Genomic DNA, 26,103 nt, shown 5'->3' with positions numbered 1-26,103 from the left:
CTCGGAGATAAGAGCCTGGGCAGGCTGGGAAAAGTCTGACGTTTGGCAGGCAGGCAGGCGGGCTGGGGAGGACGCACTTTGCTTGGACTGGTTTGTGCAAAAGCACCAGCGGCACCTGGTGAAAGCTGCCAGGCCACTTGAGGCCCTTCCTTTGAGCCACGTGCAAAGTGCCATCTGAAAGTCTGTGTTTGGCCATGGCTTGGTTTTCAACAAGGCGAGAGAAGGGTGCACCGTTCCCGGCGACACTGCAATGCCGGGTCGATGCGTGGAGTGAACGGAGCAAGCCCCTTTTTCAGCTCCCGGTGGCAAAAATCGTTTAATATGTTGTCCTCGGGTAGAGGACATATCAGATATTAAACTGATAAGAACAGATACTACACTTGATCTTAGCCAAAAGGCCGAGAAGCGATGGGACCCAAGCGTCTGATTTCCGAGCACAGCTCTGGGGCCGGACCCCACTCGACGCGGTTCCCTGTCGGTGACACAAAAGCCAGACTGGCTGCATTATAGCCCCTCCGCCCAACTTCTCCACTGCGCAGCCCTCGCTGCCGATTGACTTTTCACAAACTCAAAGGGCTCGGCCGTACGGCAGAGCCTCCCAAAAATAGCTTGAACTCGTTGGTGTTCCTCTCCACGGAAGTCTTTAGTAAAAGGCGAAAGACTTGTGCGTTATGAAGAGAAGCCAGAGTCGGTGGAGCCCGTCTCCTCCCAGGCAGCCCAGGACCCTATCTGTCCCAGTCTCCACCCTCGCGGTTGGCTTCTGGTTGCCTGCCGAGTGCCGAATCCCAGCTGCCGCCCCCGATCCCCCAGCCCTCCCCATGCTCTCACAGGCTCTGACCAACGGGGTCTCGGAGATAAGAGCCTGGGCAGGCTGGGAAAAGTCTGACGTTTGGCAGGCAGGCAGGCGGGCTGGGGAGGACGCACTTTGCTTGGACTGGTTTGTGCAAAAGCACCAGCGGCACCTGGTGAAAGCTGCCGGCCACTTGAGGCCCTTCCTTTGAGCCACGTGCAAAGTGCCATCTGAAAGTCTGTGTTTGGCCATGGCTTGGTTTTCAACAAGGCGAGAGAAGGGTGCACCGTTCCCGGCGACACTGCAATGCCGGGTCGATGCGTGGAGTGAACGGAGCAAGCCCCTTTTTCAGCTCCCGGTGGCAAAAATCCGTTTAATATGTTGTCCTCGGGTAGAGGACATATCAGATATTAAACTGATAAGAACAGATACTACACTTGATCTTAGCCAAAAGGCCGAGAAGCGATGGGACCCAAGCGTCTGATTTCCGAGCACAGCTCTGGGGCCGGACCCCACTCGACGCGGTTCCCTGTCGGTGACACAAAAGCCAGACTGGCTGCATTATAGCCCCTCCGCCCAACTTCTCCACTGCGCAGCCCTCGCTGCCGATTGACTTTTCACAAACTCAAAGGGCTCGGCCGTACGGCAGAGCCTCCCAAAAATAGCTTGAACTCGTTGGTGTTCCTCTCCACGGAAGTCTTTAGTAAAAGGCGAAAGACTTGTGCGTTATGAAGAGAAGCCAGAGTCGGTGGAGCCCGTCTCCTCCCAGGCAGCCCAGGACCCTATCTGTCCCAGTCTCCACCCTCGCGGTTGGCTTCTGGTTGCCTGCCGAGTGCCGAATCCCGAATCCCAGCTGCCGCCCCCGATCCCCCAGCCCTCCCCATGCTCTCACAGGCTCTGACCAACGGGGTCTCGGAGATAAGAGCCTGGGCAGGCTGGGAAAAGTCTGACGTTTGGCAGGCAGGCAGGCGGGCTGGGGAGGACGCACTTTGCTTGGACTGGTTTGTGCAAAAGCACCAGCGGCACCTGGTGAAAGCTGCCAGGCCACTTGAGGCCCTTCCTTTGAGCCACGTGCAAAGTGCCATCTGAAAGTCTGTGTTTGGCCATGGCTTGGTTTTCAACAAGGCGAGAGAAGGGTTGCACCGTTCCCGGCGACACTGCAATGCCGGGTCGATGCGTGGAGTGAACGGAGCAAGCCCTTTTTCAGCTCCGGTGGCAAAAATCCGTTTAATATGTTGTCCTCGGGTAGAGGACATATCAGATATTAAACTGATAAGAACAGATACTACACTTGATCTTAGCCAAAAGGCCGAGAAGCGATGGGACCCAAGCGTCTGATTTCCGAGCACAGCTCTGGGGCCGGACCCCACTCGACGCGGTTCCCTGTCGGTGACACAAAAGCCAGACTGGCTGCATTATAGCCCCTCCGCCCAACTTCTCCACTGCGCAGCCCTCGCTGCCGATTGACTTTTCACAAACTCAAAGGGCTCGGCCGTACGGCAGAGCCTCCCAAAAATAGCTTGAACTCGTTGGTGTTCCTCTCCACGGAAGTCTTTAGTAAAAGGCGAAAGACTTGTGCGTTATGAAGAGAAGCCAGAGTCGGTGGAGCCCGTCTCCTCCCAGGCAGCCCAGGACCCTATCTGTCCCAGTCTCCACCCTCGCGGTTGGCTTCTGGTTGCCTGCCGAGTGCCGAATCCCGAATCCCAGCTGCCGCCCCCGATCCCCCAGCCCTCCCCATGCTCTCACAGGCTCTGACCAACGGGGTCTCGGAGATAAGAGCCTGGGCAGGCTGGGAAAAGTCTGACGTTTGGCAGGCAGGCAGGCGGGCTGGGGAGGACGCACTTTGCTTGGACTGGTTTGTGCAAAAGCACCAGCGGCACCTGGTGAAAGCTGCCAGGCCACTTGAGGCCCTTCCTTTGAGCCACGTGCAAAGTGCCATCTGAAAGTCTGTGTTTGGCCATGGCTTGGTTTTCAACAAGGCGAGAGAAGGGTGCACCGTTCCCGGCGACACTGCAATGCCGGGTCGATGCGTGGAGTGAACGGAGCAAGCCCCTTTTTCAGCTCCCGGTGGCAAAAATCCGTTTAATATGTTGTCCTCGGGTAGAGGACATATCAGATATTAAACTGATAAGAACAGATACTACACTTGATCTTAGCCAAAAGGCCGAGAAGCGATGGGACCCAAGCGTCTGATTTCCGAGCACAGCTCTGGGGCCGGACCCCACTCGACGCGGTTCCCTGTCGGTGACACAAAAGCCAGACTGGCTGCATTATAGCCCCTCCGCCCACTTCTCCACTGCGCAGCCCTCGCTGCCGATTGACTTTTCACAAACTCAAAGGGCTCGGCCGTACGGCAGAGCCTCCCAAAAATAGCTTGAACTCGTTGGTGTTCCTCTCCACGGAAGTCTTTAGTAAAAGGCGAAAGACTTGTGCGTTATGAAGAGAAGCCAGAGTCGGTGGAGCCCGTCTCCTCCCAGGCAGCCCAGGACCCTATCTGTCCCAGTCTCCACCCTCGCGGTTGGCTTCTGGTTGCCTGCCGAGTGCCGAATCCCGAATCCCAGCTGCCGCCCCCGATCCCCCAGCCCTCCCCATGCTCTCACAGGCTCTGACCAACGGGGTCTCGGAGATAAGAGCCTGGGCAGGCTGGGAAAAGTCTGACGTTTGGCAGGCAGGCAGGCGGGCTGGGGAGGACGCACTTTGCTTGGACTGGTTTGTGCAAAAGCACCAGCGGCACCTGGTGAAAGCTGCCAGGCCACTTGAGGCCCTTCCTTTGAGCCACGTGCAAAGTGCCATCTGAAAGTCTGTGTTTGGCCATGGCTTGGTTTTCAACAAGGCGAGAGAAGGGTGCACCGTTCCCGGCGACACTGCAATGCCGGGTCGATGCGTGGAGTGAACGGAGCAAGCCCCTTTTTCAGCTCCCGGTGGCAAAAATCCGTTTAATATGTTGTCCTCGGGTAGAGGACATATCAGATATTAAACTGATAAGAACAGATACTACACTTGATCTTAGCCAAAAGGCCGAGAAGCGATGGGACCCAAGCGTCTGATTTCCGAGCACAGCTCTGGGGCCGGACCCCACTCGACGCGGTTCCCTGTCGGTGACACAAAAGCCAGACTGGCTGCATTATAGCCCCTCCGCCCAACTTCTCCACTGCGCAGCCCTCGCTGCCGATTGACTTTTCACAAACTCAAAGGGCTCGGCCGTACGGCAGAGCCTCCCAAAAATAGCTTGAACTCGTTGGTGTTCCTCTCCACGGAAGTCTTTAGTAAAAGGCGAAAGACTTGTGCGTTATGAAGAGAAGCCAGAGTCGGTGGAGCCCGTCTCCTCCCAGGCAGCCCAGGACCCTATCTGTCCCAGTCTCCACCCTCGCGGTTGGCTTCTGGTTGCCTGCCGAGTGCCGAATCCCGAATCCCAGCTGCCGCCCCGATCCCCAGCCCTCCCCATGCTCTCACAGGCTCTGACCAACGGGGTCTCGGAGATAAGAGCCTGGGCAGGCTGGGAAAAGTCTGACGTTTGGCAGGCAGGCAGGCGGGCTGGGGAGGACGCACTTTGCTTGGACTGGTTTGTGCAAAAGCACCAGCGGCACCTGGTGAAAGCTGCCAGGCCACTTGAGGCCCTTCCTTTGAGCCACGTGCAAAGTGCCATCTGAAAGTCTGTGTTTGGCCATGGCTTGGTTTTCAACAAGGCGAGAGAAGGGTGCACCGTTCCCGGCGACACTGCAATGCCGGGTCGATGCGTGGAGTGAACGGAGCAAGCCCCTTTTTCAGCTCCCGGTGGCAAAAATCCGTTTAATATGTTGTCCTCGGGTAGAGGACATATCAGATATTAAACTGATAAGAACAGATACTACACTTGATCTTAGCCAAAAGGCCGAGAAGCGATGGGACCCAAGCGTCTGATTTCCGAGCACAGCTCTGGGGCCGGACCCCACTCGACGCGGTTCCCTGTCGGTGACACAAAAGCCAGACTGGCTGCATTATAGCCCCTCCGCCCAACTTCTCCACTGCGCAGCCCTCGCTGCCGATTGACTTTTCACAAACTCAAAGGGCTCGGCCGTACGGCAGAGCCTCCCAAAAATAGCTTGAACTCGTTGGTGTTCCTCTCCACGGAAGTCTTTAGTAAAAGGCGAAAGACTTGTGCGTTATGAAGAGAAGCCAGAGTCGGTGGAGCCCGTCTCCTCCCAGGCAGCCCAGGACCCTATCTGTCCCAGTCTCCACCCTCGCGGTTGGCTTCTGGTTGCCTGCCGAGTGCCGAATCCCGAATCCCAGCTGCCGCCCCCGATCCCCCAGCCCTCCCCATGCTCTCACAGGCTCTGACCAACGGGGTCTCGGAGATAAGAGCCTGGGCAGGCTGGGAAAAGTCTGACGTTTGGCAGGCAGGCAGGCGGGCTGGGGAGGACGCACTTTGCTTGGACTGGTTTGTGCAAAAGCACCAGCGGCACCTGGTGAAAGCTGCCAGGCCACTTGAGGCCCTTCCTTTGAGCCACGTGCAAAGTGCCATCTGAAAGTCTGTGTTTGGCCATGGCTTGGTTTTCAACAAGGCGAGAGAAGGGTGCACCGTTCCCGGCGACACTGCAATGCCGGGTCGATGCGTGGAGTGAACGGAGCAAGCCCCTTTTTCAGCTCCCGGTGGCAAAAATCCGTTTAATATGTTGTCCTCGGGTAGAGGACATATCAGATATTAAACTGATAAGAACAGATACTACACTTGATCTTAGCCAAAAGGCCGAGAAGCGATGGGACCCAAGCGTCTGATTTCCGAGCACAGCTCTGGGGCCGGACCCCACTCGACGCGGTTCCCTGTCGGTGACACAAAAGCCAGACTGGCTGCATTATAGCCCCTCCGCCCAACTTCTCCACTGCGCAGCCCTCGCTGCCGATTGACTTTTCACAAACTCAAAGGGCTCGGCCGTACGGCAGAGCCTCCCAAAAATAGCTTGAACTCGTTGGTGTTCCTCTCCACGGAAGTCTTTAGTAAAAGGCGAAAGACTTGTGCGTTATGAAGAGAAGCCAGAGTCGGTGGAGCCCGTCTCCTCCCAGGCAGCCCAGGACCCTATCTGTCCCAGTCTCCACCCTCGCGGTTGGCTTCTGGTTGCCTGCCGAGTGCCGAATCCCGAATCCCAGCTGCCGCCCCCGATCCCCCAGCCCTCCCCATGCTCTCACAGGCTCTGACCAACGGGGTCTCGGAGATAAGAGCCTGGGCAGGCTGGGAAAAGTCTGACGTTTGGCAGGCAGGCAGGCGGGCTGGGGAGGACGCACTTTGCTTGGACTGGTTTGTGCAAAAGCACCAGCGGCACCTGGTGAAAGCTGCCAGGCCACTTGAGGCCCTTCCTTTGAGCCACGTGCAAAGTGCCATCTGAAAGTCTGTGTTTGGCCATGGCTTGGTTTTCAACAAGGCGAGAGAAGGGTGCACCGTTCCCGGCGACACTGCAATGCCGGGTCGATGCGTGGAGTGAACGGAGCAAGCCCCTTTTTCAGCTCCCGGTGGCAAAAATCCGTTTAATATGTTGTCCTCGGGTAGAGGACATATCAGATATTAAACTGATAAGAACAGATACTACACTTGATCTTAGCCAAAAGGCCGAGAAGCGATGGGACCCAAGCGTCTGATTTCCGAGCACAGCTCTGGGGCCGGACCCCACTCGACGCGGTTCCCTGTCGGTGACACAAAAGCCAGACTGGCTGCATTATAGCCCCTCCGCCCAACTTCTCCACTGCGCAGCCCTCGCTGCCGATTGACTTTTCACAAACTCAAAGGGCTCGGCCGTACGGCAGAGCCTCCCAAAAATAGCTTGAACTCGTTGGTGTTCCTCTCCACGGAAGTCTTTAGTAAAAGGCGAAAGACTTGTGCGTTATGAAGAGAAGCCAGAGTCGGTAGAGCCCGTCTCCTCCCAGGCAGCCCAGGACCCTATCTGTCCCAGTCTCCACCCTCGCGGTTGGCTTCTGGTTGCCTGCCGAGTGCCGAATCCCGAATCCCAGCTGCCGCCCCCGATCCCCCAGCCCTCCCCATGCTCTCACAGGCTCTGACCAACGGGGTCTCGGAGATAAGAGCCTGGGCAGGCTGGGAAAAGTCTGACGTTTGGCAGGCAGGCAGGCGGGCTGGGGAGGACGCACTTTGCTTGGACTGGTTTGTGCAAAAGCACCAGCGGCACCTGGTGAAAGCTGCCAGGCCACTTGAGGCCCTTCCTTTGAGCCACGTGCAAAGTGCCATCTGAAAGTCTGTGTTTGGCCATGGCTTGGTTTTCAACAAGGCGAGAGAAGGGTGCACCGTTCCCGGCGACACTGCAATGCCGGGTCGATGCGTGGAGTGAACGGAGCAAGCCCCTTTTTCAGCTCCCGGTGGCAAAAATCCGTTTAATATGTTGTCCTCGGGTAGAGGACATATCAGATATTAAACTGATAAGAACAGATACTACACTTGATCTTAGCCAAAAGGCCGAGAAGCGATGGGACCCAAGCGTCTGATTTCCGAGCACAGCTCTGGGGCCGGACCCCACTCGACGCGGTTCCCTGTCGGTGACACAAAAGCCAGACTGGCTGCATTATAGCCCCTCCGCCCAACTTCTCCACTGCGCAGCCCTCGCTGCCGATTGACTTTTCACAAACTCAAAGGGCTCGGCCGTACGGCAGAGCCTCCCAAAAATAGCTTGAACTCGTTGGTGTTCCTCTCCACGGAAGTCTTTAGTAAAAGGCGAAAGACTTGTGCGTTATGAAGAGAAGCCAGAGTCGGTGGAGCCCGTCTCCTCCCAGGCAGCCCAGGACCCTATCTGTCCCAGTCTCCACCCTCGCGGTTGGCTTCTGGTTGCCTGCCGAGTGCCGAATCCCGAATCCCAGCTGCCGCCCCCGATCCCCAGCCCTCCCCATGCTCTCACAGGCTCTGACCAACGGGGTCTCGGAGATAAGAGCCTGGGCAGGCTGGGAAAGTCTGACGTTTGGCAGGCAGGCAGGCGGGCTGGGAGGACGCACTTTGCTTGGACTGGTTTGTGCAAAAGCACCAGCGGCACCTGGTGAAAGCTGCCAGGCCACTTGAGGCCCTTCCTTTGAGCCACGTGCAAAGTGCCATCTGAAAGTCTGTGTTTGGCCATGGCTTGGTTTTCAACAAGGCGAGAGAAGGGTGCACCGTTCCCGGCGACACTGCAATGCCGGGTCGATGCGTGGAGTGAACGGAGCAAGCCCCTTTTTCAGCTCCGGTGGCAAAAATCCGTTTAATATGTTGTCCTCGGGTAGAGGACATATCAGATATTAAACTGATAAGAACAGATACTACACTTGATCTTAGCCAAAAGGCCGAGAAGCGATGGGACCCAAGCGTCTGATTTCCGAGCACAGCTCTGGGGCCGGACCCCACTCGACGCGGTTCCCTGTCGGTGACACAAAAGCCAGACTGGCTGCATTATAGCCCCTCCGCCCAACTTCTCCACTGCGCAGCCCTCGCTGCCGATTGACTTTTCACAAACTCAAAGGGCTCGGCCGTACGGCAGAGCCTCCCAAAAATAGCTTGAACTCGTTGGTGTTCCTCTCCACGGAAGTCTTTAGTAAAAGGCGAAAGACTTGTGCGTTATGAAGAGAAGCCAGAGTCGGTGGAGCCCGTCTCCTCCCAGGCAGCCCAGGACCCTATCTGTCCCAGTCTCCACCCTCGCGGTTGGCTTCTGGTTGCCTGCCGAGTGCCGAATCCCGAATCCCAGCTGCCGCCCCCGATCCCCCAGCCCTCCCCATGCTCTCACAGGCTCTGACCAACGGGGTCTCGGAGATAAGAGCCTGGGCAGGCTGGGAAAAGTCTGACGTTTGGCAGGCAGGCAGGCGGGCTGGGGAGGACGCACTTTGCTTGGACTGGTTTGTGCAAAAGCACCAGCGGCACCTGGTGAAAGCTGCCAGGCCACTTGAGGCCCTTCCTTTGAGCCACGTGCAAAGTGCCATCTGAAAGTCTGTGTTTGGCCATGGCTTGGTTTTCAACAAGGCGAGAGAAGGGTGCACCGTTCCGGCGACACTGCAATGCCGGGTCGATGCGTGGAGTGAACGGAGCAAGCCCCTTTTCAGCTCCCGGTGGCAAAAATCCGTTTAATATGTTGTCCTCGGGTAGAGGACATATCAGATATTAAACTGATAAGAACAGATACTACACTTGATCTTAGCCAAAAGGCCGAGAAGCGATGGGACCCAAGCGTCTGATTTCCGAGCACAGCTCTGGGGCCGGACCCCACTCGACGCGGTTCCCTGTCGGTGACACAAAAGCCAGACTGGCTGCATTATAGCCCCTCCGCCCAACTTCTCCACTGCGCAGCCCTCGCTGCCGATTGACTTTTCACAAACTCAAAGGGCTCGGCCGTACGGCAGAGCCTCCCAAAAATAGCTTGAACTCGTTGGTGTTCCTCTCCACGGAAGTCTTTAGTAAAAGGCGAAAGACTTGTGCGTTATGAAGAGAAGCCAGAGTCGGTGGAGCCCGTCTCCCCCAGGCAGCCCAGGACCCTATCTGTCCCAGTCTCCACCCTCGCGGTTGGCTTCTGGTTGCCTGCCGAGTGCCGAATCCCGAATCCCAGCTGCCGCCCCCGATCCCCAGCCCTCCCCATGCTCTCACAGGCTCTGACCAACGGGGTCTCGGAGATAAGAGCCTGGGCAGGCTGGGAAAAGTCTGACGTTTGGCAGGCAGGCAGGCGGGCTGGGGAGGACGCACTTTGCTTGGACTGGTTTGTGCAAAAGCACCAGCGGCACCTGGTGAAAGCTGCCAGGCCACTTGAGGCCCTTCCTTTGAGCCACGTGCAAAGTGCCATCTGAAAGTCTGTGTTTGGCCATGGCTTGGTTTTCAACAAGGCGAGAGAAGGGTTGCACCGTTCCCGGCGACACTGCAATGCCGGGTCGATGCGTGGAGTGAACGGAGCAAGCCCCTTTTTCAGCTCCCGGTGGCAAAAATCCGTTTAATATGTTGTCCTCGGGTAGAGGACATATCAGATATTAAACTGATAAGAACAGATACTACACTTGATCTTAGCCAAAGGCCGAGAAGCGATGGGACCCAAGCGTCTGATTTCCGAGCACAGCTCTGGGGCCGGACCCCACTCGACGCGGTTCCCTGTCGGTGACACAAAAGCCAGACTGGCTGCATTATAGCCCCTCCGCCCAACTTCTCCACTGCGCAGCCCTCGCTGCCGATTGACTTTTCACAAACTCAAAGGGCTCGGCCGTACGGCAGAGCCTCCCAAAAATAGCTTGAACTCGTTGGTGTTCCTCTCCACGGAAGTCTTTAGTAAAAGGCGAAAGACTTGTGCGTTATGAAGAGAAGCCAGAGTCGGTAGAGCCCGTCTCCTCCCAGGCAGCCCAGGACCCTATCTGTCCCAGTCTCCACCCTCGCGGTTGGCTTCTGGTTGCCTGCCGAGTGCCGAATCCCGAATCCCAGCTGCCGCCCCCGATCCCCAGCCCTCCCCATGCTCTCACAGGCTCTGACCAACGGGGTCTCGGAGATAAGAGCCTGGGCAGGCTGGGAAAAGTCTGACATTTGGCAGGCAGGCAGGCGGGCTGGGGAGGACGCACTTTGCTTGGACTGGTTTGTGCAAAAGCACCAGCGGCACCTGGTGAAAGCTGCCAGGCCACTTGAGGCCCTTCCTTTGAGCCACGTGCAAAGTGCCATCTGAAAGTCTGTGTTTGGCCATGGCTTGGTTTTCAACAAGGCGAGAGAAGGGTGCACCGTTCCCGGCGACACTGCAATGCTGGGTCGATGCGTGGAGTGAACGGAGCAAGCCCCTTTTTCAGCTCCCGGTGGCAAAAATCCGTTTAATATGTTGTCCTCGGGTAGAGGACATATCAGATATTAAACTGATAAGAACAGATACTACACTTGATCTTAGCCAAAAGGCCGAGAAGCGATGGGACCCAAGCGTCTGATTTCCGAGCACAGCTCTGGGGCCGACCCCACTCGACGCGGTTCCCTGTCGGTGACACAAAAGCCAGACTGGCTGCATTATAGCCCCTCCGCCCAACTTCTCCACTGCGCAGCCCTCGCTGCCGATTGACTTTTCACAAACTCAAAGGGCTCGGCCGTACGGCAGAGCCTCCCAAAAATAGCTTGAACTCGTTGGTGTTCCTCTCCACGGAAGTCTTTAGTAAAAGGCGAAAGACTTGTGCGTTATGAAGAGAAGCCAGAGTCGGTAGAGCCCGTCTCCTCCCAGGCAGCCCAGGACCCTATCTGTCCCAGTCTCCACCCTCGCGGTTGGCTTCTGGTTGCCTGCCGAGTGCCGAATCCCGAATCCCAGCTGCCGCCCCCGATCCCCCAGCCCTCCCCATGCTCTCACAGGCTCTGACCAACGGGGTCTCGGAGATAAGAGCCTGGGCAGGCTGGGAAAAGTCTGACGTTTGGCAGGCAGGCAGGCGGGCTGGGGAGGACGCACTTTGCTTGGACTGGTTTGTGCAAAAGCACCAGCGGCACCTGGTGAAAGCTGCCAGGCCACTTGAGGCCCTTCCTTTGAGCCACGTGCAAAGTGCCATCTGAAAGTCTGTGTTTGGCCATGGCTTGGTTTTCAACAAGGCGAGAGAAGGGTGCACCGTTCCCGGCGACACTGCAATGCCGGGTCGATGCGTGGAGTGAACGGAGCAAGCCCCTTTTTCAGCTCCCGGTGGCAAAAATCCGTTTAATATGTTGTCCTCGGGTAGAGGACATATCAGATATTAAACTGATAAGAACAGATACTACACTTGATCTTAGCCAAAAGGCCGAGAAGCGATGGGACCCAAGCGTCTGATTTCCGAGCACAGCTCTGGGGCCGGACCCCACTCGACGCGGTTCCCTGTCGGTGACACAAAAGCCAGACTGGCTGCATTATAGCCCCTCCGCCCAACTTCTCCACTGCGCAGCCCTCGCTGCCGATTGACTTTTCACAAACTCAAAGGGCTCGGCCGTACGGCAGAGCCTCCCAAAAATAGCTTGAACTCGTTGGTGTTCCTCTCCACGGAAGTCTTTAGTAAAAGGCGAAAGACTTGTGCGTTATGAAGAGAAGCCAGAGTCGGTAGAGCCCGTCTCCTCCCAGGCAGCCCAGGACCCTATCTGTCCCAGTCTCCACCCTCGCGGTTGGCTTCTGGTTGCCTGCCGAGTGCCGAATCCCGAATCCCAGCTGCCGCCCCCGATCCCCCAGCCCTCCCCATGCTCTCACAGGCTCTGACCAACGGGGTCTCGGAGATAAGAGCCTGGGCAGGCTGGGAAAAGTCTGACGTTTGGCAGGCAGGCAGGCGGGCTGGGGAGGACGCACTTTGCTTGGACTGGTTTGTGCAAAAGCACCAGCGGCACCTGGTGAAAGCTGCCAGGCCACTTGAGGCCCTTCCTTTGAGCCACGTGCAAAGTGCCATCTGAAAGTCTGTGTTTGGCCATGGCTTGGTTTTCAACAAGGCGAGAGAAGGGTGCACCGTTCCCGGCGACACTGCAATGCCGGGTCGATGCGTGGAGTGAACGGAGCAAGCCCCTTTTTCAGCTCCCGGTGGCAAAAATCCGTTTAATATGTTGTCCTCGGGTAGAGGACATATCAGATATTAAACTGATAAGAACAGATACTACACTTGATCTTAGCCAAAAGGCCGAGAAGCGATGGGACCCAAGCGTCTGATTTCCGAGCACAGCTCTGGGGCCGGACCCCACTCGACGCGGTTCCCTGTCGGTGACACAAAAGCCAGACTGGCTGCATTATAGCCCCTCCGCCCAACTTCTCCACTGCGCAGCCCTCGCTGCCGATTGACTTTTCACAAACTCAAAGGGCTCGGCCGTACGGCAGAGCCTCCCAAAAATAGCTTGAACTCGTTGGTGTTCCTCTCCACGGAAGTCTTTAGTAAAAGGCGAAAGACTTGTGCGTTATGAAGAGAAGCCAGAGTCGGTAGAGCCCGTCTCCTCCCAGGCAGCCCAGGACCCTATCTGTCCCAGTCTCCACCCTCGCGGTTGGCTTCTGGTTGCCTGCCGAGTGCCGAATCCCGAATCCCAGCTGCCGCCCCCGATCCCCCAGCCCTCCCCATGCTCTCACAGGCTCTGACCAACGGGGTCTCGGAGATAAGAGCCTGGGCAGGCTGGGAAAAGTCTGACGTTTGGCAGGCAGGCAGGCGGGCTGGGGAGGACGCACTTTGCTTGGACTGGTTTGTGCAAAAGCACCAGCGGCACCTGGTGAAAGCTGCCAGGCCACTTGAGGCCCTTCCTTTGAGCCACGTGCAAAGTGCCATCTGAAAGTCTGTGTTTGGCCATGGCTTGGTTTTCAACAAGGCGAGAGAAGGGTGCACCGTTCCCGGCGACACTGCAATGCCGGGTCGATGCGTGGAGTGAACGGAGCAAGCCCCTTTTTCAGCTCCCGGTGGCAAAAATCCGTTTAATATGTTGTCCTCGGGTAGAGGACATATCAGATATTAAACTGATAAGAACAGATACTACACTTGATCTTAGCCAAAAGGCCGAGAAGCGATGGGACCCAAGCGTCTGATTTCCGAGCACAGCTCTGGGGCCGGACCCCACTCGACGCGGTTCCCTGTCGGTGACACAAAAGCCAGACTGGCTGCATTATAGCCCCTCCGCCCAACTTCTCCACTGCGCAGCCCTCGCTGCCGATTGACTTTTCACAAACTCAAAGGGCTCGGCCGTACGGCAGAGCCTCCCAAAAATAGCTTGAACTCGTTGGTGTTCCTCTCCACGGAAGTCTTTAGTAAAAGGCGAAAGACTTGTGCGTTATGAAGAGAAGCCAGAGTCGGTAGAGCCCGTCTCCTCCCAGGCAGCCCAGGACCCTATCTGTCCCAGTCTCCACCCTCGCGGTTGGCTTCTGGTTGCCTGCCGAGTGCCGAATCCCGAATCCCAGCTGCCGCCCCGATCCCCCAGCCCTCCCCATGCTCTCACAGGCTCTGACCAACGGGGTCTCGGAGATAAGAGCCTGGGCAGGCTGGGAAAAGTCTGACGTTTGGCAGGCAGGCAGGCGGGCTGGGGAGGACGCACTTTGCTTGGACTGGTTTGTGCAAAAGCACCAGCGGCACCTGGTGAAAGCTGCCAGGCCACTTGAGGCCCTTCCTTTGAGCCACGTGCAAAGTGCCATCTGAAAGTCTGTGTTTGGCCATGGCTTGGTTTTCAACAAGGCGAGAGAAGGGTGCACCGTTCCCGGCGACACTGCAATGCCGGGTCGATGCGTGGAGTGAACGGAGCAAGCCCCTTTTTCAGCTCCCGGTGGCAAAAATCCGTTTAATATGTTGTCCTCGGGTAGAGGACATATCAGATATTAAACTGATAAGAACAGATACTACACTTGATCTTAGCCAAAAGGCCGAGAAGCGATGGGACCCAAGCGTCTGATTTCCGAGCACAGCTCTGGGGCCGGACCCCACTCGACGCGGTTCCCTGTCGGTGACACAAAAGCCAGACTGGCTGCATTATAGCCCCTCCGCCCAACTTCTCCACTGCGCAGCCCTCGCTGCCGATTGACTTTTCACAAACTCAAAGGGCTCGGCCGTACGGCAGAGCCTCCCAAAAATAGCTTGAACTCGTTGGTGTTCCTCTCCACGGAAGTCTTTAGTAAAAGGCGAAAGACTTGTGCGTTATGAAGAGAAGCCAGAGTCGGTAGAGCCCGTCTCCTCCCAGGCAGCCCAGGACCCTATCTGTCCCAGTCTCCACCCTCGCGGTTGGCTTCTGGTTGCCTGCCGAGTGCCGAATCCCGAATCCCAGCTGCCGCCCCCGATCCCCCAGCCCTCCCCATGCTCTCACAGGCTCTGACCAACGGGGTCTCGGAGATAAGAGCCTGGGCAGGCTGGGAAAAGTCTGACGTTTGGCAGGCAGGCAGGCGGGCTGGGGAGGACGCACTTTGCTTGGACTGGTTTGTGCAAAAGCACCAGCGGCACCTGGTGAAAGCTGCCAGGCCACTTGAGGCCCTTCCTTTGAGCCACGTGCAAAGTGCCATCTGAAAGTCTGTGTTTGGCCATGGCTTGGTTTTCAACAAGGCGAGAGAAGGGTGCACCGTTCCCGGCGACACTGCAATGCCGGGTCGATGCGTGGAGTGAACGGAGCAAGCCCCTTTTTCAGCTCCCGGTGGCAAAAATCCGTTTAATATGTTGTCCTCGGGTAGAGGACATATCAGATATTAAACTGATAAGAACAGATACTACACTTGATCTTAGCCAAAAGGCCGAGAAGCGATGGGACCCAAGCGTCTGATTTCCGAGCACAGCTCTGGGGCCGGACCCCACTCGACGCGGTTCCCTGTCGGTGACACAAAAGCCAGACTGGCTGCATTATAGCCCCTCCGCCCAACTTCTCCACTGCGCAGCCCTCGCTGCCGATTGACTTTTCACAAACTCAAAGGGCTCGGCCGTACGGCAGAGCCTCCCAAAAATAGCTTGAACTCGTTGGTGTTCCTCTCCACGGAAGTCTTTAGTAAAAGGCGAAAGACTTGTGCGTTATGAAGAGAAGCCAGAGTCGGTAGAGCCCGTCTCCTCCCAGGCAGCCCAGGACCCTATCTGTCCCAGTCTCCACCCTCGCGGTTGGCTTCTGGTTGCCTGCCGAGTGCCGAATCCCGAATCCCAGCTGCCGCCCCGATCCCCCAGCCCTCCCCATGCTCTCACAGGCTCTGACCAACGGGGTCTCGGAGATAAGAGCCTGGGCAGGCTGGGAAAAGTCTGACGTTTGGCAGGCAGGCAGGCGGGCTGGGGAGGACGCACTTTGCTTGGACTGGTTTGTGCAAAAGCACCAGCGGCACCTGGTGAAAGCTGCCAGGCCACTTGAGGCCCTTCCTTTGAGCCACGTGCAAAGTGCCATCTGAAAGTCTGTGTTTGGCCATGGCTTGGTTTTCAACAAGGCGAGAGAAGGGTGCACCGTTCCGGCGACACTGCAATGCCGGGTCGATGCGTGGAGTGAACGGAGCAAGCCCCTTTTTCAGCTCCCGGTGGCAAAAATCCGTTTAATATGTTGTCCTCGGGTAGAGGACATATCAGATATTAAACTGATAAGAACAGATACTACACTTGATCTTAGCCAAAAGGCCGAGAAGCGATGGGACCCAAGCGTCTGATTTCCGAGCACAGCTCTGGGGCCGGACCCCACTCGACGCGGTTCCCTGTCGGTGACACAAAAGCCAGACTGGCTGCATTATAGCCCCTCCGCCCAACTTCTCCACTGCGCAGCCCTCGCTGCCGATTGACTTTTCACAAACTCAAAGGGCTCGGCCGTACGGCAGAGCCTCCCAAAAATAGCTTGAACTCGTTGGTGTTCCTCTCCACGGAAGTCTTTAGTAAAAGGCGAAAGACTTGTGCCTTATGAAGAGAAGCCAGAGTCGGTAGAGCCCGTCTCCTCCCAGGCAGCCCAGGACCCTATCTGTCCCAGTCTCCACCCTCGCGGTTGGCTTCTGGTTGCCTGCCGAGTGCCGAATCCCGAATCCCAGCTGCCGCCCCCGATCCCCCAGCCCTCCCCATGCTCTCACAGGCTCTGACCAACGGGGTCTCGGAGATAAGAGCCTGGGCAGGCTGGGAAAAGTCTGACGTTTGGCAGGCAGGCAGGCGGGCTGGGGAGGACGCACTTTGCTTGGACTGGTTTGTGCAAAAGCACCAGCGGCACCTGGTGAAAGCTGCCAGGCCACTTGAGGCCCTTCCTTTGAGCCACGTGCAAAGTGCCATCTGAAAGTCTGTGTTTGGCCATGGCTTGGTTTTCAACAAGGCGAGAGAAGGGTGCACCGTTCCCGGCGACACTGCAATGCCGGGTCGATGCGTGGAGTGAACGGAGCAAGCCCCTTTTCAGCTCCCGGTGGCAAAAATCCGTTTAATATGTTGTCCTCGGGTAGAGGACATATCAGATATTAAACTGATAAGAACAGATACTACACTTGATCTTAGCCAAAAGGCCGAGAAGCGATGGGACCCAAGCGTCTGATTTCCGAGCACAGCTCTGGGGCCGGACCCCACTCGACGCGGTTCCCTGTCGGTGACACAAAAGCCAGACTGGCTGCATTATAGCCCCTCCGCCCAACTTCTCCACTGCGCAGCCCTCGCTGCCGATTGACTTTTCACAAACTCAAAGGGCTCGGCCGTACGGCAGAGCCTCCCAAAAATAGCTTGAACTCGTTGGTGTTCCTCTCCACGGAAGTCTTTAGTAAAAGGCGAAAGACTTGTGCGTTATGAAGAGAAGCCAGAGTCGGTAGAGCCCGTCTCCTCCCAGGCAGCCCAGGACCCTATCTGTCCCAGTCTCCACCCTCGCGGTTGGCTTCTGGTTGCCTGCCGAGTGCCGAATCCCGAATCCCAGCTGCCGCCCCCGATCCCCCAGCCCTCCCCATGCTCTCACAGGCTCTGACCAACGGGGTCTCGGAGATAAGAGCCTGGGCAGGCTGGGAAAAGTCTGACGTTTGGCAGGCAGGCAGGCGGGCTGGGGAGGACGCACTTTGCTTGGACTGGTTTGTGCAAAAGCACCAGCGGCACCTGGTGAAAGCTGCCAGGCCACTTGAGGCCCTTCCTTTGAGCCACGTGCAAAGTGCCATCTGAAAGTCTGTGTTTGGCCATGGCTTGGTTTTCAACAAGGCGAGAGAAGGGTGCACCGTTCCCGGCGACACTGCAATGCCGGGTCGATGCGTGGAGTGAACGGAGCAAGCCCCTTTTTCAGCTCCCGGTGGCAAAAATCCGTTTAATATGTTGTCCTCGGGTAGAGGACATATCAGATATTAAACTGATAAGAACAGATACTACACTTGATCTTAGCCAAAAGGCCGAGAAGCGATGGGACCCAAGCGTCTGATTTCCGAGCACAGCTCTGGGGCCGGACCCCACTCGACGCGGTTCCCTGTCGGTGACACAAAAGCCAGACTGGCTGCATTATAGCCCCTCCGCCCAACTTCTCCACTGCGCAGCCCTCGCTGCCGATTGACTTTTCACAAACTCAAAGGGCTCGGCCGTACGGCAGAGCCTCCCAAAAATAGCTTGAACTCGTTGGTGTTCCTCTCCACGGAAGTCTTTAGTAAAAGGCGAAAGACTTGTGCGTTATGAAGAGAAGCCAGAGTCGGTAGAGCCCGTCTCCTCCCAGGCAGCCCAGGACCCTATCTGTCCCAGTCTCCACCCTCGCGGTTGGCTTCTGGTTGCCTGCCGAGTGCCGAATCCCGAATCCCAGCTGCCGCCCCCGATCCCCCAGCCCTCCCCATGCTCTCACAGGCTCTGACCAACGGGGTCTCGGAGATAAGAGCCTGGGCAGGCTGGGAAAAGTCTGACGTTTGGCAGGCAGGCAGGCGGGCTGGGGAGGACGCACTTTGCTTGGACTGGTTTGTGCAAAAGCACCAGCGGCACCTGGTGAAAGCTGCCAGGCCACTTGAGGCCCTTCCTTTGAGCCACGTGCAAAGTGCCATCTGAAAGTCTGTGTTTGGCCATGGCTTGGTTTTCAACAAGGCGAGAGAAGGGTGCACCGTTCCCGGCGACACTGCAATGCCGGGTCGATGCGTGGAGTGAACGGAGCAAGCCCCTTTTTCAGCTCCCGGTGGCAAAAATCCGTTTAATATGTTGTCCTCGGGTAGAGGACATATCAGATATTAAACTGATAAGAACAGATACTACACTTGATCTTAGCCAAAAGGCCGAGAAGCGATGGGACCCAAGCGTCTGATTTCCGAGCACAGCTCTGGGGCCGGACCCCACTCGACGCGGTTCCCTGTCGGTGACACAAAAGCCAGACTGGCTGCATTATAGCCCCTCCGCCCAACTTCTCCACTGCGCAGCCCTCGCTGCCGATTGACTTTTCACAAACTCAAAGGGCTCGGCCGTACGGCAGAGCCTCCCAAAAATAGCTTGAACTCGTTGGTGTTCCTCTCCACGGAAGTCTTTAGTAAAAGGCGAAAGACTTGTGCGTTATGAAGAGAAGCCAGAGTCGGTAGAGCCCGTCTCCTCCCAGGCAGCCCAGGACCCTATCTGTCCCAGTCTCCACCCTCGCGGTTGGCTTCTGGTTGCCTGCCGAGTGCCGAATCCCGAATCCCAGCTGCCGCCCCCGATCCCCCAGCCCTCCCCATGCTCTCACAGGCTCTGACCAACGGGGTCTCGGAGATAAGAGCCTGGGCAGGCTGGGAAAAGTCTGACGTTTGGCAGGCAGGCAGGCGGGCTGGGGAGGACGCACTTTGCTTGGACTGGTTTGTGCAAAAGCACCAGCGGCACCTGGTGAAAGCTGCCAGGCCACTTGAGGCCCTTCCTTTGAGCCACGTGCAAAGTGCCATCTGAAAGTCTGTGTTTGGCCATGGCTTGGTTTTCAACAAGGCGAGAGAAGGGTGCACCGTTCCCGGCGACACTGCAATGCCGGGTCGATGCGTGGAGTGAACGGAGCAAGCCCCTTTTTCAGCTCCCGGTGGCAAAAATCCGTTTAATATGTTGTCCTCGGGTAGAGGACATATCAGATATTAAACTGATAAGAACAGATACTACACTTGATCTTAGCCAAAAGGCCGAGAAGCGATGGGACCCAAGCGTCTGATTTCCGAGCACAGCTCTGGGGCCGGACCCCACTCGACGCGGTTCCCTGTCGGTGACACAAAAGCCAGACTGGCTGCATTATAGCCCCTCCGCCCAACTTCTCCACTGCGCAGCCCTCGCTGCCGATTGACTTTTCACAAACTCAAAGGGCTCGGCCGTACGGCAGAGCCTCCCAAAAATAGCTTGAACTCGTTGGTGTTCCTCTCCACGGAAGTCTTTAGTAAAAGGCGAAAGACTTGTGCGTTATGAAGAGAAGCCAGAGTCGGTGGAGCCCGTCTCCTCCCAGGCAGCCCAGGACCCTATCTGTCCCAGTCTCCACCCTCGCGGTTGGCTTCTGGTTGCCTGCCGAGTGCCGAATCCCGAATCCCAGCTGCCGCCCCCGATCCCCCAGCCCTCCCCATGCTCTCACAGGCTCTGACCAACGGGGTCTCGGAGATAAGAGCCTGGGCAGGCTGGGAAAAGTCTGACGTTTGGCAGGCAGGCAGGCGGGCTGGGGAGGACGCACTTTGCTTGGACTGGTTTGTGCAAAAGCACCAGCGGCACCTGGTGAAAGCTGCCAGGCCACTTGAGGCCCTTCCTTTGAGCCACGTGCAAAGTGCCATCTGAAAGTCTGTGTTTGGCCATGGCTTGGTTTTCAACAAGGCGAGAGAAGGGTGCACCGTTCCCGGCGACACTGCAATGCCGGGTCGATGCGTGGAGTGAACGGAGCAAGCCCCTTTTTCAGCTCCCGGTGGCATAAATACGTTTAATATGTTGTCCTCGGGTAGAGGACATATCAGATATTAAACTGATAAGAACAGATACTACACTTGATCTTAGCCAAAAGGCCGAGAAGCGATGGGACCCAAGCGTCTGATTTCCGAGCACAGCTCTGGGGCCGGACCCCACTCGACGCGGTTCCCTGTCGGTGACACAAAAGCCAGACTGGCTGCATTATAGCCCCTCCGCCCAACTTCTCCACTGCGCAGCCCTCGCTGCCGATTGACTTTTCACAAACTCAAAGGGCTCGGCCGTACGGCAGAGCCTCCCAAAAATAGCTTGAACTCGTTGGTGTTCCTCTCCACGGAAGTCTTTAGTAAAAGGCGAAAGACTTGTGCGTTATGAAGAGAAGCCAGAGTCGGTAGAGCCCGTCTCCTCCCAGGCAGCCCAGGACCCTATCTGTCCCAGTCTCCACCCTCGCGGTTGGCTTCTGGTTGCCTGCCGAGTGCCGAATCCCGAATCCCAGCTGCCGCCCCCGATCCCCCAGCCCTCCCCATGCTCTCACAGGCTCTGACCAACGGGGTCTCGGAGATAAGAGCCTGGGCAGGCTGGGAAAAGTCTGACGTTTGGCAGGCAGGCAGGCGGGCTGGGGAGGACGCACTTTGCTTGGACTGGTTTGTGCAAAAGCACCAGCGGCACCTGGTGAAAGCTGCCAGGCCACTTGAGGCCCTTCCTTTGAGCCACGTGCAAAGTGCCATCTGAAAGTCTGTGTTTGGCCATGGCTTGGTTTTCAACAAGGCGAGAGAAGGGTGCACCGTTCCCGGCGACACTGCAATGCCGGGTCGATGCGTGGAGTGAACGGAGCAAGCCCCTTTTTCAGCTCCCGGTGGCAAAAATCCGTTTAATATGTTGTCCTCGGGTAGAGGACATATCAGATATTAAACTGATAAGAACAGATACTACACTTGATCTTAGCCAAAAGGCCGAGAAGCGATGGGACCCAAGCGTCTGATTTCCGAGCACAGCTCTGGGGCCGGACCCCACTCGACGCGGTTCCCTGTCGGTGACACAAAAGCCAGACTGGCTGCATTATAGCCCCTCCGCCCAACTTCTCCACTGCGCAGCCCTCGCTGCCGATTGACTTTTCACAAACTCAAAGGGCTCGGCCGTACGGCAGAGCCTCCCAAAAATAGCTTGAACTCGTTGGTGTTCCTCTCCACGGAAGTCTTTAGTAAAAGGCGAAAGACTTGTGCGTTATGAAGAGAAGCCAGAGTCGGTAGAGCCCGTCTCCTCCCAGGCAGCCCAGGACCCTATCTGTCCCAGTCTCCACCCTCGCGGTTGGCTTCTGGTTGCCTGCCGAGTGCCGAATCCCGAATCCCAGCTGCCGCCCCCGATCCCCCAGCCCTCCCCATGCTCTCACAGGCTCTGACCAACGGGGTCTCGGAGATAAGAGCCTGGGCAGGCTGGGAAAAGTCTGACGTTTGGCAGGCAGGCAGGCGGGCTGGGGAGGACGCACTTTGCTTGGACTGGTTTGTGCAAAAGCACCAGCGGCACCTGGTGAAAGCTGCCAGGCCACTTGAGGCCCTTCCTTTGAGCCACGTGCAAAGTGCCATCTGAAAGTCTGTGTTTGGCCATGGCTTGGTTTTCAACAAGGCGAGAGAAGGGTGCACCGTTCCCGGCGACACTGCAATGCCGGGTCGATGCGTGGAGTGAACGGAGCAAGCCCCTTTTTCAGCTCCCGGTGGCAAAAATCCGTTTAATATGTTGTCCTCGGGTAGAGGACATATCAGATATTAAACTGATAAGAACAGATACTACACTTGATCTTAGCCAAAAGGCCGAGAAGCGATGGGACCCAAGCGTCTGATTTCCGAGCACAGCTCTGGGGCCGGACCCCACTCGACGCGGTTCCCTGTCGGTGACACAAAAGCCAGACTGGCTGCATTATAGCCCCTCCGCCCAACTTCTCCACTGCGCAGCCCTCGCTGCCGATTGACTTTTCACAAACTCAAAGGGCTCGGCCGTACGGCAGAGCCTCCCAAAAATAGCTTGAACTCGTTGGTGTTCCTCTCCACGGAAGTCTTTAGTAAAAGGCGAAAGACTTGTGCGTTATGAAGAGAAGCCAGAGTCGGTAGAGCCCGTCTCCTCCCAGGCAGCCCAGGACCCTATCTGTCCCAGTCTCCACCCTCGCGGTTGGCTTCTGGTTGCCTGCCGAGTGCCGAATCCCGAATCCCAGCTGCCGCCCCCGATCCCCCAGCCCTCCCCATGCTCTCACAGGCTCTGACCAACGGGGTCTCGGAGATAAGAGCCTGGGCAGGCTGGGAAAAGTCTGACGTTTGGCAGGCAGGCAGGCGGGCTGGGGAGGACGCACTTTGCTTGGACTGGTTTGTGCAAAAGCACCAGCGGCACCTGGTGAAAGCTGCCAGGCCACTTGAGGCCCTTCCTTTGAGCCACGTGCAAAGTGCCATCTGAAAGTCTGTGTTTGGCCATGGCTTGGTTTTCAACAAGGCGAGAGAAGGGCGCACCGTTCCCGGCGACACTGCAATGCCGGGTCGATGCGTGGAGTGAACGGAGCAAGCCCCTTTTTCAGCTCCCGGTGGCAAAAATCCGTTTAATATGTTGTCCTCGGGTAGAGGACATATCAGATATTAAACTGATAAGAACAGATACTACACTTGATCTTAGCCAAAAGGCCGAGAAGCGATGGGACCCAAGCGTCTGATTTCCGAGCACAGCTCTGGGGCCGGACCCCACTCGACGCGGTTCCCTGTCGGTGACACAAAAGCCAGACTGGCTGCATTATAGCCCCTCCGCCCAACTTCTCCACTGCGCAGCCCTCGCTGCCGATTGACTTTTCACAAACTCAAAGGGCTCGGCCGTACGGCAGAGCCTCCCAAAAATAGCTTGAACTCGTTGGTGTTCCTCTCCACGGAAGTCTTTAGTAAAAGGCGAAAGACTTGTGCGTTATGAAGAGAAGCCAGAGTCGGTAGAGCCCGTCTCCTCCCAGGCAGCCCAGGACCCTATCTGTCCCAGTCTCCACCCTCGCGGTTGGCTTCTGGTTGCCTGCCGAGTGCCGAATCCCGAATCCCAGCTGCCGCCCCCGATCCCCCAGCCCTCCCCATGCTCTCACAGGCTCTGACCAACGGGGTCTCGGAGATAAGAGCCTGGGCAGGCTGGGAAAAGTCTGACGTTTGGCAGGCAGGCAGGCGGGCTGGGGAGGACGCACTTTGCTTGGACTGGTTTGTGCAAAAGCACCAGCGGCACCTGGTGAAAGCTGCCAGGCCACTTGAGGCCCTTCCTTTGAGCCACGTGCAAAGTGCCATCTGAAAGTCTGTGTTTGGCCATGGCTTGGTTTTCAACAAGGCGAGAGAAGGGTGCACCGTTCCCGGCGACACTGCAATGCCGGGTCGATGCGTGGAGTGAACGGAGCAAGCCCCTTTTTCAGCTCCCGGTGGCAAAAATCCGTTTAATATGTTGTCCTCGGGTAGAGGACATATCAGATATTAAACTGATAAGAACAGATACTACACTTGATCTTAGCCAAAAGGCCGAGAAGCGATGGGACCCAAGCGTCTGATTTCCGAGCACAGCTCTGGGGCCGGACCCCACTCGACGCGGTTCCCTGTCGGTGACACAAAAGCCAGACTGGCTGCATTATAGCCCCTCCGCCCAACTTCTCCACTGCGCAGCCCTCGCTGCCGATTGACTTTTCACAAACTCAAAGGGCTCGGCCGTACGGCAGAGCCTCCCAAAAATAGCTTGAACTCGTTGGTGTTCCTCTCCACGGAAGTCTTTAGTAAAAGGCGAAAGACTTGTGCGTTATGAAGAGAAGCCAGAGTCGGTAGAGCCCGTCTCCTCCCAGGCAGCCCAGGACCCTATCTGTCCCAGTCTCCACCCTCGCGGTTGGCTTCTGGTTGCCTGCCGAGTGCCGAATCCCGAATCCCAGCTGCCGCCCCCGATCCCCCAGCCCTCCCCATGCTCTCACAGGCTCTGACCAACGGGGTCTCGGAGATAAGAGCCTGGGCAGGCTGGGAAAAGTCTGACGTTTGGCAGGCAGGCAGGCGGGCTGGGGAGGACGCACTTTGCTTGGACTGGTTTGTGCAAAAGCACCAGCGGCACCAGGGGCCTCATGTATCAATGTTGCGTACGCACAAAAAAGTGGCGTACGTCATTTTCCACGCCAACGTTCAGATGTATCAAAAGTGAAATGACCGTGGAAAAGTGCGGTGGCCCACGCCAACTCCATAGCTGGCGTACGCACGTTTCTACAGCTATTGTTCCTTTGGCGACACTTAGAGGTGAAGCTGGGAAACTGTTAATAATGTGAAAACAATTAGTCCTCAGAGTAATGTGCACATCAGAGACACATTTATGAACAACTAACCCATCCACATGTTGCAATTAGATAGGTGGATAGAAAAGCATGTGCAAAGTGGTGCAGGAAATATGTCAGCTTTAGTCTTAAGATATTGCAGATGCTGCAGTGCGAAGTGCACACGAGTCCCGGAGGTTTTTTTTTTTTTTTTGTACATGATGACTCCGAGGGCAATTCTCTTGGAACTGAGCGCAGTGCGCTGCGACCGGCCTGAGAGCGCGACACGGCGGGGAGCCATGGGTCGCCTCCATTCAGGTGCTGACCACACTGTGAACAGGAAGCATTTTTATACTATAAATGTACAGATCATATGTGATGCGTAAATGCATCACATATTAACAAACATTGTGGCGAGATGGCTGGTTCAGCGCATGGTTCATTCATTCAGCATAGCTGGGGACAGATTACAGCCTGGGACTGTATGCGCGCAAAGTAAATGTATTTGTTTAATTGTCCTATGTAACCCCCCGTCCCGATGCACATTGAGCATGTCTGCCGAAATATCACGCTGTCAGTGACTTTCTTTTTGCTGGTTAAACTACACAGACTGTGTGAAGTACTTCATGTCAATAAACACATGCGTAAAGTTGGACATGTGTCTTTATCAGCCTCCCTGGCGCACTTCTGCATTTATTTACTACGCGATCTGTGTATAAAAAAAGGCAAATAAAATTTTAAATCCATTTCACATAATTTAATTAGAGTACATTGTCTGCTTTCATTTGGGATGACAGCGGTCCTCCGCCTCACGTTCACCTTTATATAACACACACACTCTCCCACCCCCTTTGTGATGGTGCCGGAGGACGGCAAAAAAAAAAAAAAAAAGATGTTTACACGGCTCAACTTTATCGAGGAGCACCTTCCACTCAAATTTGGTTAAATTGCTGTTCCTCACAGTTTCTCATGGTGTTATCTGACCGTAAAGAGAAGGGAATCTTTGGTGCAGGCCTTATTTACATTGATTTGCATATTTAAATGGAGGCGTGGACAGGGAGGAGATTACCACTTCGGCATGTGCGCTCAATTCCACGTTGATTGGGATGTACAAAGGAAAAGTGCTTGGATCCATGCGTACGCACACTTTGATACATCAGATTTTCTTTGTGCGTACGACAGTTTCTGGATTTTGGCGTACGCCATGTTTCAGTATGAAATCCACGCAAGTATTGATACATGAGGCCCCAGGTGAAAGCTGCCAGGCCACTTGAGGCCCTTCCTTTGAGCCACGTGCAAAGTGCCATCTGAAAGTCTGTGTTTGGCCATGGCTTGGTTTTCAACAAGGCGAGAGAAGGGTGCACCGTTCCCGGCGACACTGCAATGCCGGGTCGATGCGTGGAGTGAACGGAGCAAGCCCCTTTTTCAGCTCCCGGTGGCAAAAATCCGTTTAATATGTTGTCCTCGGGTAGAGGACATATCAGATATTAAACTGATAAGAACAGATACTACACTTGATCTTAGCCAAAAGGCCGAGAAGCGATGGGACCCAAGCGTCTGATTTCCGAGCACAGCTCTGGGGCCGGACCCCACTCGACGCGGTTCCCTGTCGGTGACACAAAAGCCAGACTGGCTGCATTATAGCCCCTCCGCCCAACTTCTCCACTGCGCAGCCCTCGCTGCCGATTGACTTTTCACAAACTCAAAGGGCTCGGCCGTACGGCAGAGCCTCCCAAAAATAGCTTGAACTCGTTGGTGTTCCTCTCCACGGAAGTCTTTAGTAAAAGGCGAAAGACTTGTGCGTTATGAAGAGAAGCCAGAGTCGGTAGAGCCCGTCTCCTCCCAGGCAGCCCAGGACCCTATCTGTCCCAGTCTCCACCCT

The 26,103-nt window shown here is 56.3% G+C and overlaps 58 non-coding genes across 58 annotated transcripts; all 58 read right to left on the bottom strand.

The window, feature by feature from the left end:
- Positions 1 to 220: 220 nt before the first annotated feature.
- LOC146964277 (U2 spliceosomal RNA) lies at positions 221 to 410 on the bottom strand. Its single transcript, XR_015034950.1, has one exon. It is a non-coding gene; the product is annotated as a U2 spliceosomal RNA (small nuclear RNA).
- Positions 411 to 574: 164 nt separating this feature from the next.
- Positions 575 to 691, bottom strand: LOC146964276 (U5 spliceosomal RNA). The gene has a single exon (XR_015035008.1). It is a non-coding gene; the product is annotated as a U5 spliceosomal RNA (small nuclear RNA).
- A 375-nt stretch (positions 692 to 1,066) lies between these two features.
- Positions 1,067 to 1,257, bottom strand: LOC146964275 (U2 spliceosomal RNA). Its single transcript, XR_015034882.1, has one exon. It is a non-coding gene; the product is annotated as a U2 spliceosomal RNA (small nuclear RNA).
- Positions 1,258 to 1,421: 164 nt separating this feature from the next.
- LOC146964274 (U5 spliceosomal RNA) lies at positions 1,422 to 1,538 on the bottom strand. Its single transcript, XR_015034999.1, has one exon. It is a non-coding gene; the product is annotated as a U5 spliceosomal RNA (small nuclear RNA).
- Positions 1,539 to 1,922: 384 nt separating this feature from the next.
- Positions 1,923 to 2,111, bottom strand: LOC146964273 (U2 spliceosomal RNA). Its single transcript, XR_015034954.1, has one exon. It is a non-coding gene; the product is annotated as a U2 spliceosomal RNA (small nuclear RNA).
- Positions 2,112 to 2,275: 164 nt separating this feature from the next.
- On the bottom strand, positions 2,276 to 2,392 carry LOC146964272 (U5 spliceosomal RNA). The gene has a single exon (XR_015034998.1). It is a non-coding gene; the product is annotated as a U5 spliceosomal RNA (small nuclear RNA).
- Positions 2,393 to 2,775: 383 nt separating this feature from the next.
- LOC146964271 (U2 spliceosomal RNA) lies at positions 2,776 to 2,966 on the bottom strand. The gene has a single exon (XR_015034881.1). It is a non-coding gene; the product is annotated as a U2 spliceosomal RNA (small nuclear RNA).
- A 163-nt stretch (positions 2,967 to 3,129) lies between these two features.
- Positions 3,130 to 3,246, bottom strand: LOC146964270 (U5 spliceosomal RNA). Its single transcript, XR_015034997.1, has one exon. It is a non-coding gene; the product is annotated as a U5 spliceosomal RNA (small nuclear RNA).
- Positions 3,247 to 3,629: 383 nt separating this feature from the next.
- On the bottom strand, positions 3,630 to 3,820 carry LOC146964269 (U2 spliceosomal RNA). Its single transcript, XR_015034880.1, has one exon. It is a non-coding gene; the product is annotated as a U2 spliceosomal RNA (small nuclear RNA).
- Positions 3,821 to 3,984: 164 nt separating this feature from the next.
- On the bottom strand, positions 3,985 to 4,101 carry LOC146964268 (U5 spliceosomal RNA). The gene has a single exon (XR_015034996.1). It is a non-coding gene; the product is annotated as a U5 spliceosomal RNA (small nuclear RNA).
- A 381-nt stretch (positions 4,102 to 4,482) lies between these two features.
- Positions 4,483 to 4,673, bottom strand: LOC146964267 (U2 spliceosomal RNA). The gene has a single exon (XR_015034878.1). It is a non-coding gene; the product is annotated as a U2 spliceosomal RNA (small nuclear RNA).
- Positions 4,674 to 4,837: 164 nt separating this feature from the next.
- On the bottom strand, positions 4,838 to 4,954 carry LOC146964266 (U5 spliceosomal RNA). The gene has a single exon (XR_015034995.1). It is a non-coding gene; the product is annotated as a U5 spliceosomal RNA (small nuclear RNA).
- Positions 4,955 to 5,337: 383 nt separating this feature from the next.
- LOC146964265 (U2 spliceosomal RNA) lies at positions 5,338 to 5,528 on the bottom strand. The gene has a single exon (XR_015034877.1). It is a non-coding gene; the product is annotated as a U2 spliceosomal RNA (small nuclear RNA).
- A 164-nt stretch (positions 5,529 to 5,692) lies between these two features.
- Positions 5,693 to 5,809, bottom strand: LOC146964264 (U5 spliceosomal RNA). The gene has a single exon (XR_015034994.1). It is a non-coding gene; the product is annotated as a U5 spliceosomal RNA (small nuclear RNA).
- Positions 5,810 to 6,192: 383 nt separating this feature from the next.
- Positions 6,193 to 6,383, bottom strand: LOC146964263 (U2 spliceosomal RNA). The gene has a single exon (XR_015034876.1). It is a non-coding gene; the product is annotated as a U2 spliceosomal RNA (small nuclear RNA).
- Positions 6,384 to 6,547: 164 nt separating this feature from the next.
- On the bottom strand, positions 6,548 to 6,664 carry LOC146964262 (U5 spliceosomal RNA). Its single transcript, XR_015034993.1, has one exon. It is a non-coding gene; the product is annotated as a U5 spliceosomal RNA (small nuclear RNA).
- Positions 6,665 to 7,047: 383 nt separating this feature from the next.
- Positions 7,048 to 7,238, bottom strand: LOC146964261 (U2 spliceosomal RNA). The gene has a single exon (XR_015034875.1). It is a non-coding gene; the product is annotated as a U2 spliceosomal RNA (small nuclear RNA).
- Positions 7,239 to 7,402: 164 nt separating this feature from the next.
- Positions 7,403 to 7,519, bottom strand: LOC146964260 (U5 spliceosomal RNA). The gene has a single exon (XR_015034992.1). It is a non-coding gene; the product is annotated as a U5 spliceosomal RNA (small nuclear RNA).
- Positions 7,520 to 7,899: 380 nt separating this feature from the next.
- Positions 7,900 to 8,089, bottom strand: LOC146964259 (U2 spliceosomal RNA). The gene has a single exon (XR_015034948.1). It is a non-coding gene; the product is annotated as a U2 spliceosomal RNA (small nuclear RNA).
- Positions 8,090 to 8,253: 164 nt separating this feature from the next.
- Positions 8,254 to 8,370, bottom strand: LOC146964258 (U5 spliceosomal RNA). Its single transcript, XR_015034991.1, has one exon. It is a non-coding gene; the product is annotated as a U5 spliceosomal RNA (small nuclear RNA).
- Positions 8,371 to 8,753: 383 nt separating this feature from the next.
- On the bottom strand, positions 8,754 to 8,942 carry LOC146964257 (U2 spliceosomal RNA). The gene has a single exon (XR_015034953.1). It is a non-coding gene; the product is annotated as a U2 spliceosomal RNA (small nuclear RNA).
- A 164-nt stretch (positions 8,943 to 9,106) lies between these two features.
- Positions 9,107 to 9,223, bottom strand: LOC146964256 (U5 spliceosomal RNA). The gene has a single exon (XR_015034986.1). It is a non-coding gene; the product is annotated as a U5 spliceosomal RNA (small nuclear RNA).
- A 382-nt stretch (positions 9,224 to 9,605) lies between these two features.
- On the bottom strand, positions 9,606 to 9,795 carry LOC146964255 (U2 spliceosomal RNA). Its single transcript, XR_015034949.1, has one exon. It is a non-coding gene; the product is annotated as a U2 spliceosomal RNA (small nuclear RNA).
- A 164-nt stretch (positions 9,796 to 9,959) lies between these two features.
- On the bottom strand, positions 9,960 to 10,076 carry LOC146964254 (U5 spliceosomal RNA). The gene has a single exon (XR_015034985.1). It is a non-coding gene; the product is annotated as a U5 spliceosomal RNA (small nuclear RNA).
- A 382-nt stretch (positions 10,077 to 10,458) lies between these two features.
- LOC146964253 (U2 spliceosomal RNA) lies at positions 10,459 to 10,649 on the bottom strand. Its single transcript, XR_015034947.1, has one exon. It is a non-coding gene; the product is annotated as a U2 spliceosomal RNA (small nuclear RNA).
- Positions 10,650 to 10,812: 163 nt separating this feature from the next.
- Positions 10,813 to 10,929, bottom strand: LOC146964252 (U5 spliceosomal RNA). Its single transcript, XR_015034976.1, has one exon. It is a non-coding gene; the product is annotated as a U5 spliceosomal RNA (small nuclear RNA).
- Positions 10,930 to 11,312: 383 nt separating this feature from the next.
- LOC146964251 (U2 spliceosomal RNA) lies at positions 11,313 to 11,503 on the bottom strand. The gene has a single exon (XR_015034874.1). It is a non-coding gene; the product is annotated as a U2 spliceosomal RNA (small nuclear RNA).
- Positions 11,504 to 11,667: 164 nt separating this feature from the next.
- LOC146964250 (U5 spliceosomal RNA) lies at positions 11,668 to 11,784 on the bottom strand. The gene has a single exon (XR_015034965.1). It is a non-coding gene; the product is annotated as a U5 spliceosomal RNA (small nuclear RNA).
- Positions 11,785 to 12,167: 383 nt separating this feature from the next.
- LOC146964249 (U2 spliceosomal RNA) lies at positions 12,168 to 12,358 on the bottom strand. The gene has a single exon (XR_015034873.1). It is a non-coding gene; the product is annotated as a U2 spliceosomal RNA (small nuclear RNA).
- Positions 12,359 to 12,522: 164 nt separating this feature from the next.
- Positions 12,523 to 12,639, bottom strand: LOC146964248 (U5 spliceosomal RNA). The gene has a single exon (XR_015034962.1). It is a non-coding gene; the product is annotated as a U5 spliceosomal RNA (small nuclear RNA).
- Positions 12,640 to 13,022: 383 nt separating this feature from the next.
- On the bottom strand, positions 13,023 to 13,213 carry LOC146964247 (U2 spliceosomal RNA). The gene has a single exon (XR_015034872.1). It is a non-coding gene; the product is annotated as a U2 spliceosomal RNA (small nuclear RNA).
- A 164-nt stretch (positions 13,214 to 13,377) lies between these two features.
- On the bottom strand, positions 13,378 to 13,494 carry LOC146964246 (U5 spliceosomal RNA). The gene has a single exon (XR_015034956.1). It is a non-coding gene; the product is annotated as a U5 spliceosomal RNA (small nuclear RNA).
- Positions 13,495 to 13,876: 382 nt separating this feature from the next.
- Positions 13,877 to 14,067, bottom strand: LOC146964245 (U2 spliceosomal RNA). Its single transcript, XR_015034871.1, has one exon. It is a non-coding gene; the product is annotated as a U2 spliceosomal RNA (small nuclear RNA).
- A 164-nt stretch (positions 14,068 to 14,231) lies between these two features.
- LOC146964244 (U5 spliceosomal RNA) lies at positions 14,232 to 14,348 on the bottom strand. The gene has a single exon (XR_015034945.1). It is a non-coding gene; the product is annotated as a U5 spliceosomal RNA (small nuclear RNA).
- A 383-nt stretch (positions 14,349 to 14,731) lies between these two features.
- On the bottom strand, positions 14,732 to 14,922 carry LOC146964243 (U2 spliceosomal RNA). The gene has a single exon (XR_015034870.1). It is a non-coding gene; the product is annotated as a U2 spliceosomal RNA (small nuclear RNA).
- Positions 14,923 to 15,086: 164 nt separating this feature from the next.
- Positions 15,087 to 15,203, bottom strand: LOC146964242 (U5 spliceosomal RNA). The gene has a single exon (XR_015034934.1). It is a non-coding gene; the product is annotated as a U5 spliceosomal RNA (small nuclear RNA).
- Positions 15,204 to 15,585: 382 nt separating this feature from the next.
- On the bottom strand, positions 15,586 to 15,775 carry LOC146964241 (U2 spliceosomal RNA). Its single transcript, XR_015034951.1, has one exon. It is a non-coding gene; the product is annotated as a U2 spliceosomal RNA (small nuclear RNA).
- A 164-nt stretch (positions 15,776 to 15,939) lies between these two features.
- LOC146964240 (U5 spliceosomal RNA) lies at positions 15,940 to 16,056 on the bottom strand. The gene has a single exon (XR_015034854.1). It is a non-coding gene; the product is annotated as a U5 spliceosomal RNA (small nuclear RNA).
- A 383-nt stretch (positions 16,057 to 16,439) lies between these two features.
- On the bottom strand, positions 16,440 to 16,629 carry LOC146964239 (U2 spliceosomal RNA). The gene has a single exon (XR_015034944.1). It is a non-coding gene; the product is annotated as a U2 spliceosomal RNA (small nuclear RNA).
- A 164-nt stretch (positions 16,630 to 16,793) lies between these two features.
- On the bottom strand, positions 16,794 to 16,910 carry LOC146964238 (U5 spliceosomal RNA). Its single transcript, XR_015034923.1, has one exon. It is a non-coding gene; the product is annotated as a U5 spliceosomal RNA (small nuclear RNA).
- Positions 16,911 to 17,293: 383 nt separating this feature from the next.
- LOC146964237 (U2 spliceosomal RNA) lies at positions 17,294 to 17,484 on the bottom strand. Its single transcript, XR_015034869.1, has one exon. It is a non-coding gene; the product is annotated as a U2 spliceosomal RNA (small nuclear RNA).
- A 164-nt stretch (positions 17,485 to 17,648) lies between these two features.
- On the bottom strand, positions 17,649 to 17,765 carry LOC146964236 (U5 spliceosomal RNA). The gene has a single exon (XR_015034912.1). It is a non-coding gene; the product is annotated as a U5 spliceosomal RNA (small nuclear RNA).
- Positions 17,766 to 18,148: 383 nt separating this feature from the next.
- Positions 18,149 to 18,339, bottom strand: LOC146964235 (U2 spliceosomal RNA). The gene has a single exon (XR_015034867.1). It is a non-coding gene; the product is annotated as a U2 spliceosomal RNA (small nuclear RNA).
- Positions 18,340 to 18,503: 164 nt separating this feature from the next.
- On the bottom strand, positions 18,504 to 18,620 carry LOC146964234 (U5 spliceosomal RNA). The gene has a single exon (XR_015034901.1). It is a non-coding gene; the product is annotated as a U5 spliceosomal RNA (small nuclear RNA).
- Positions 18,621 to 19,003: 383 nt separating this feature from the next.
- LOC146964233 (U2 spliceosomal RNA) lies at positions 19,004 to 19,194 on the bottom strand. Its single transcript, XR_015034866.1, has one exon. It is a non-coding gene; the product is annotated as a U2 spliceosomal RNA (small nuclear RNA).
- Positions 19,195 to 19,358: 164 nt separating this feature from the next.
- On the bottom strand, positions 19,359 to 19,475 carry LOC146964232 (U5 spliceosomal RNA). The gene has a single exon (XR_015034890.1). It is a non-coding gene; the product is annotated as a U5 spliceosomal RNA (small nuclear RNA).
- A 383-nt stretch (positions 19,476 to 19,858) lies between these two features.
- LOC146964231 (U2 spliceosomal RNA) lies at positions 19,859 to 20,049 on the bottom strand. Its single transcript, XR_015034940.1, has one exon. It is a non-coding gene; the product is annotated as a U2 spliceosomal RNA (small nuclear RNA).
- Positions 20,050 to 20,213: 164 nt separating this feature from the next.
- On the bottom strand, positions 20,214 to 20,330 carry LOC146964230 (U5 spliceosomal RNA). Its single transcript, XR_015034879.1, has one exon. It is a non-coding gene; the product is annotated as a U5 spliceosomal RNA (small nuclear RNA).
- A 383-nt stretch (positions 20,331 to 20,713) lies between these two features.
- Positions 20,714 to 20,904, bottom strand: LOC146964229 (U2 spliceosomal RNA). The gene has a single exon (XR_015034865.1). It is a non-coding gene; the product is annotated as a U2 spliceosomal RNA (small nuclear RNA).
- A 164-nt stretch (positions 20,905 to 21,068) lies between these two features.
- Positions 21,069 to 21,185, bottom strand: LOC146964228 (U5 spliceosomal RNA). The gene has a single exon (XR_015034868.1). It is a non-coding gene; the product is annotated as a U5 spliceosomal RNA (small nuclear RNA).
- Positions 21,186 to 21,568: 383 nt separating this feature from the next.
- On the bottom strand, positions 21,569 to 21,759 carry LOC146964227 (U2 spliceosomal RNA). Its single transcript, XR_015034864.1, has one exon. It is a non-coding gene; the product is annotated as a U2 spliceosomal RNA (small nuclear RNA).
- A 164-nt stretch (positions 21,760 to 21,923) lies between these two features.
- Positions 21,924 to 22,040, bottom strand: LOC146964226 (U5 spliceosomal RNA). The gene has a single exon (XR_015034857.1). It is a non-coding gene; the product is annotated as a U5 spliceosomal RNA (small nuclear RNA).
- A 383-nt stretch (positions 22,041 to 22,423) lies between these two features.
- Positions 22,424 to 22,614, bottom strand: LOC146964225 (U2 spliceosomal RNA). The gene has a single exon (XR_015034941.1). It is a non-coding gene; the product is annotated as a U2 spliceosomal RNA (small nuclear RNA).
- Positions 22,615 to 22,778: 164 nt separating this feature from the next.
- LOC146964224 (U5 spliceosomal RNA) lies at positions 22,779 to 22,895 on the bottom strand. The gene has a single exon (XR_015034846.1). It is a non-coding gene; the product is annotated as a U5 spliceosomal RNA (small nuclear RNA).
- A 383-nt stretch (positions 22,896 to 23,278) lies between these two features.
- On the bottom strand, positions 23,279 to 23,469 carry LOC146964223 (U2 spliceosomal RNA). The gene has a single exon (XR_015034863.1). It is a non-coding gene; the product is annotated as a U2 spliceosomal RNA (small nuclear RNA).
- A 164-nt stretch (positions 23,470 to 23,633) lies between these two features.
- On the bottom strand, positions 23,634 to 23,750 carry LOC146964222 (U5 spliceosomal RNA). Its single transcript, XR_015034835.1, has one exon. It is a non-coding gene; the product is annotated as a U5 spliceosomal RNA (small nuclear RNA).
- Positions 23,751 to 25,574: 1,824 nt separating this feature from the next.
- On the bottom strand, positions 25,575 to 25,765 carry LOC146964221 (U2 spliceosomal RNA). The gene has a single exon (XR_015034862.1). It is a non-coding gene; the product is annotated as a U2 spliceosomal RNA (small nuclear RNA).
- A 164-nt stretch (positions 25,766 to 25,929) lies between these two features.
- LOC146964220 (U5 spliceosomal RNA) lies at positions 25,930 to 26,046 on the bottom strand. Its single transcript, XR_015034824.1, has one exon. It is a non-coding gene; the product is annotated as a U5 spliceosomal RNA (small nuclear RNA).
- Between the last annotated feature and the right edge of the window lie 57 nt (positions 26,047 to 26,103).

This window comes from Trachurus japonicus, chromosome 22 (assembly GCF_045865225.1).
Source record: "Trachurus japonicus isolate A0001 chromosome 22, Traja_1.0".
NCBI classification, from domain to species: Eukaryota; Metazoa; Chordata; class Actinopteri; order Carangiformes; family Carangidae; genus Trachurus; species Trachurus japonicus.
Note: the sequence above shows the minus strand (reverse complement) of the source record. Positions and strands in the feature narration are given on the sequence as shown.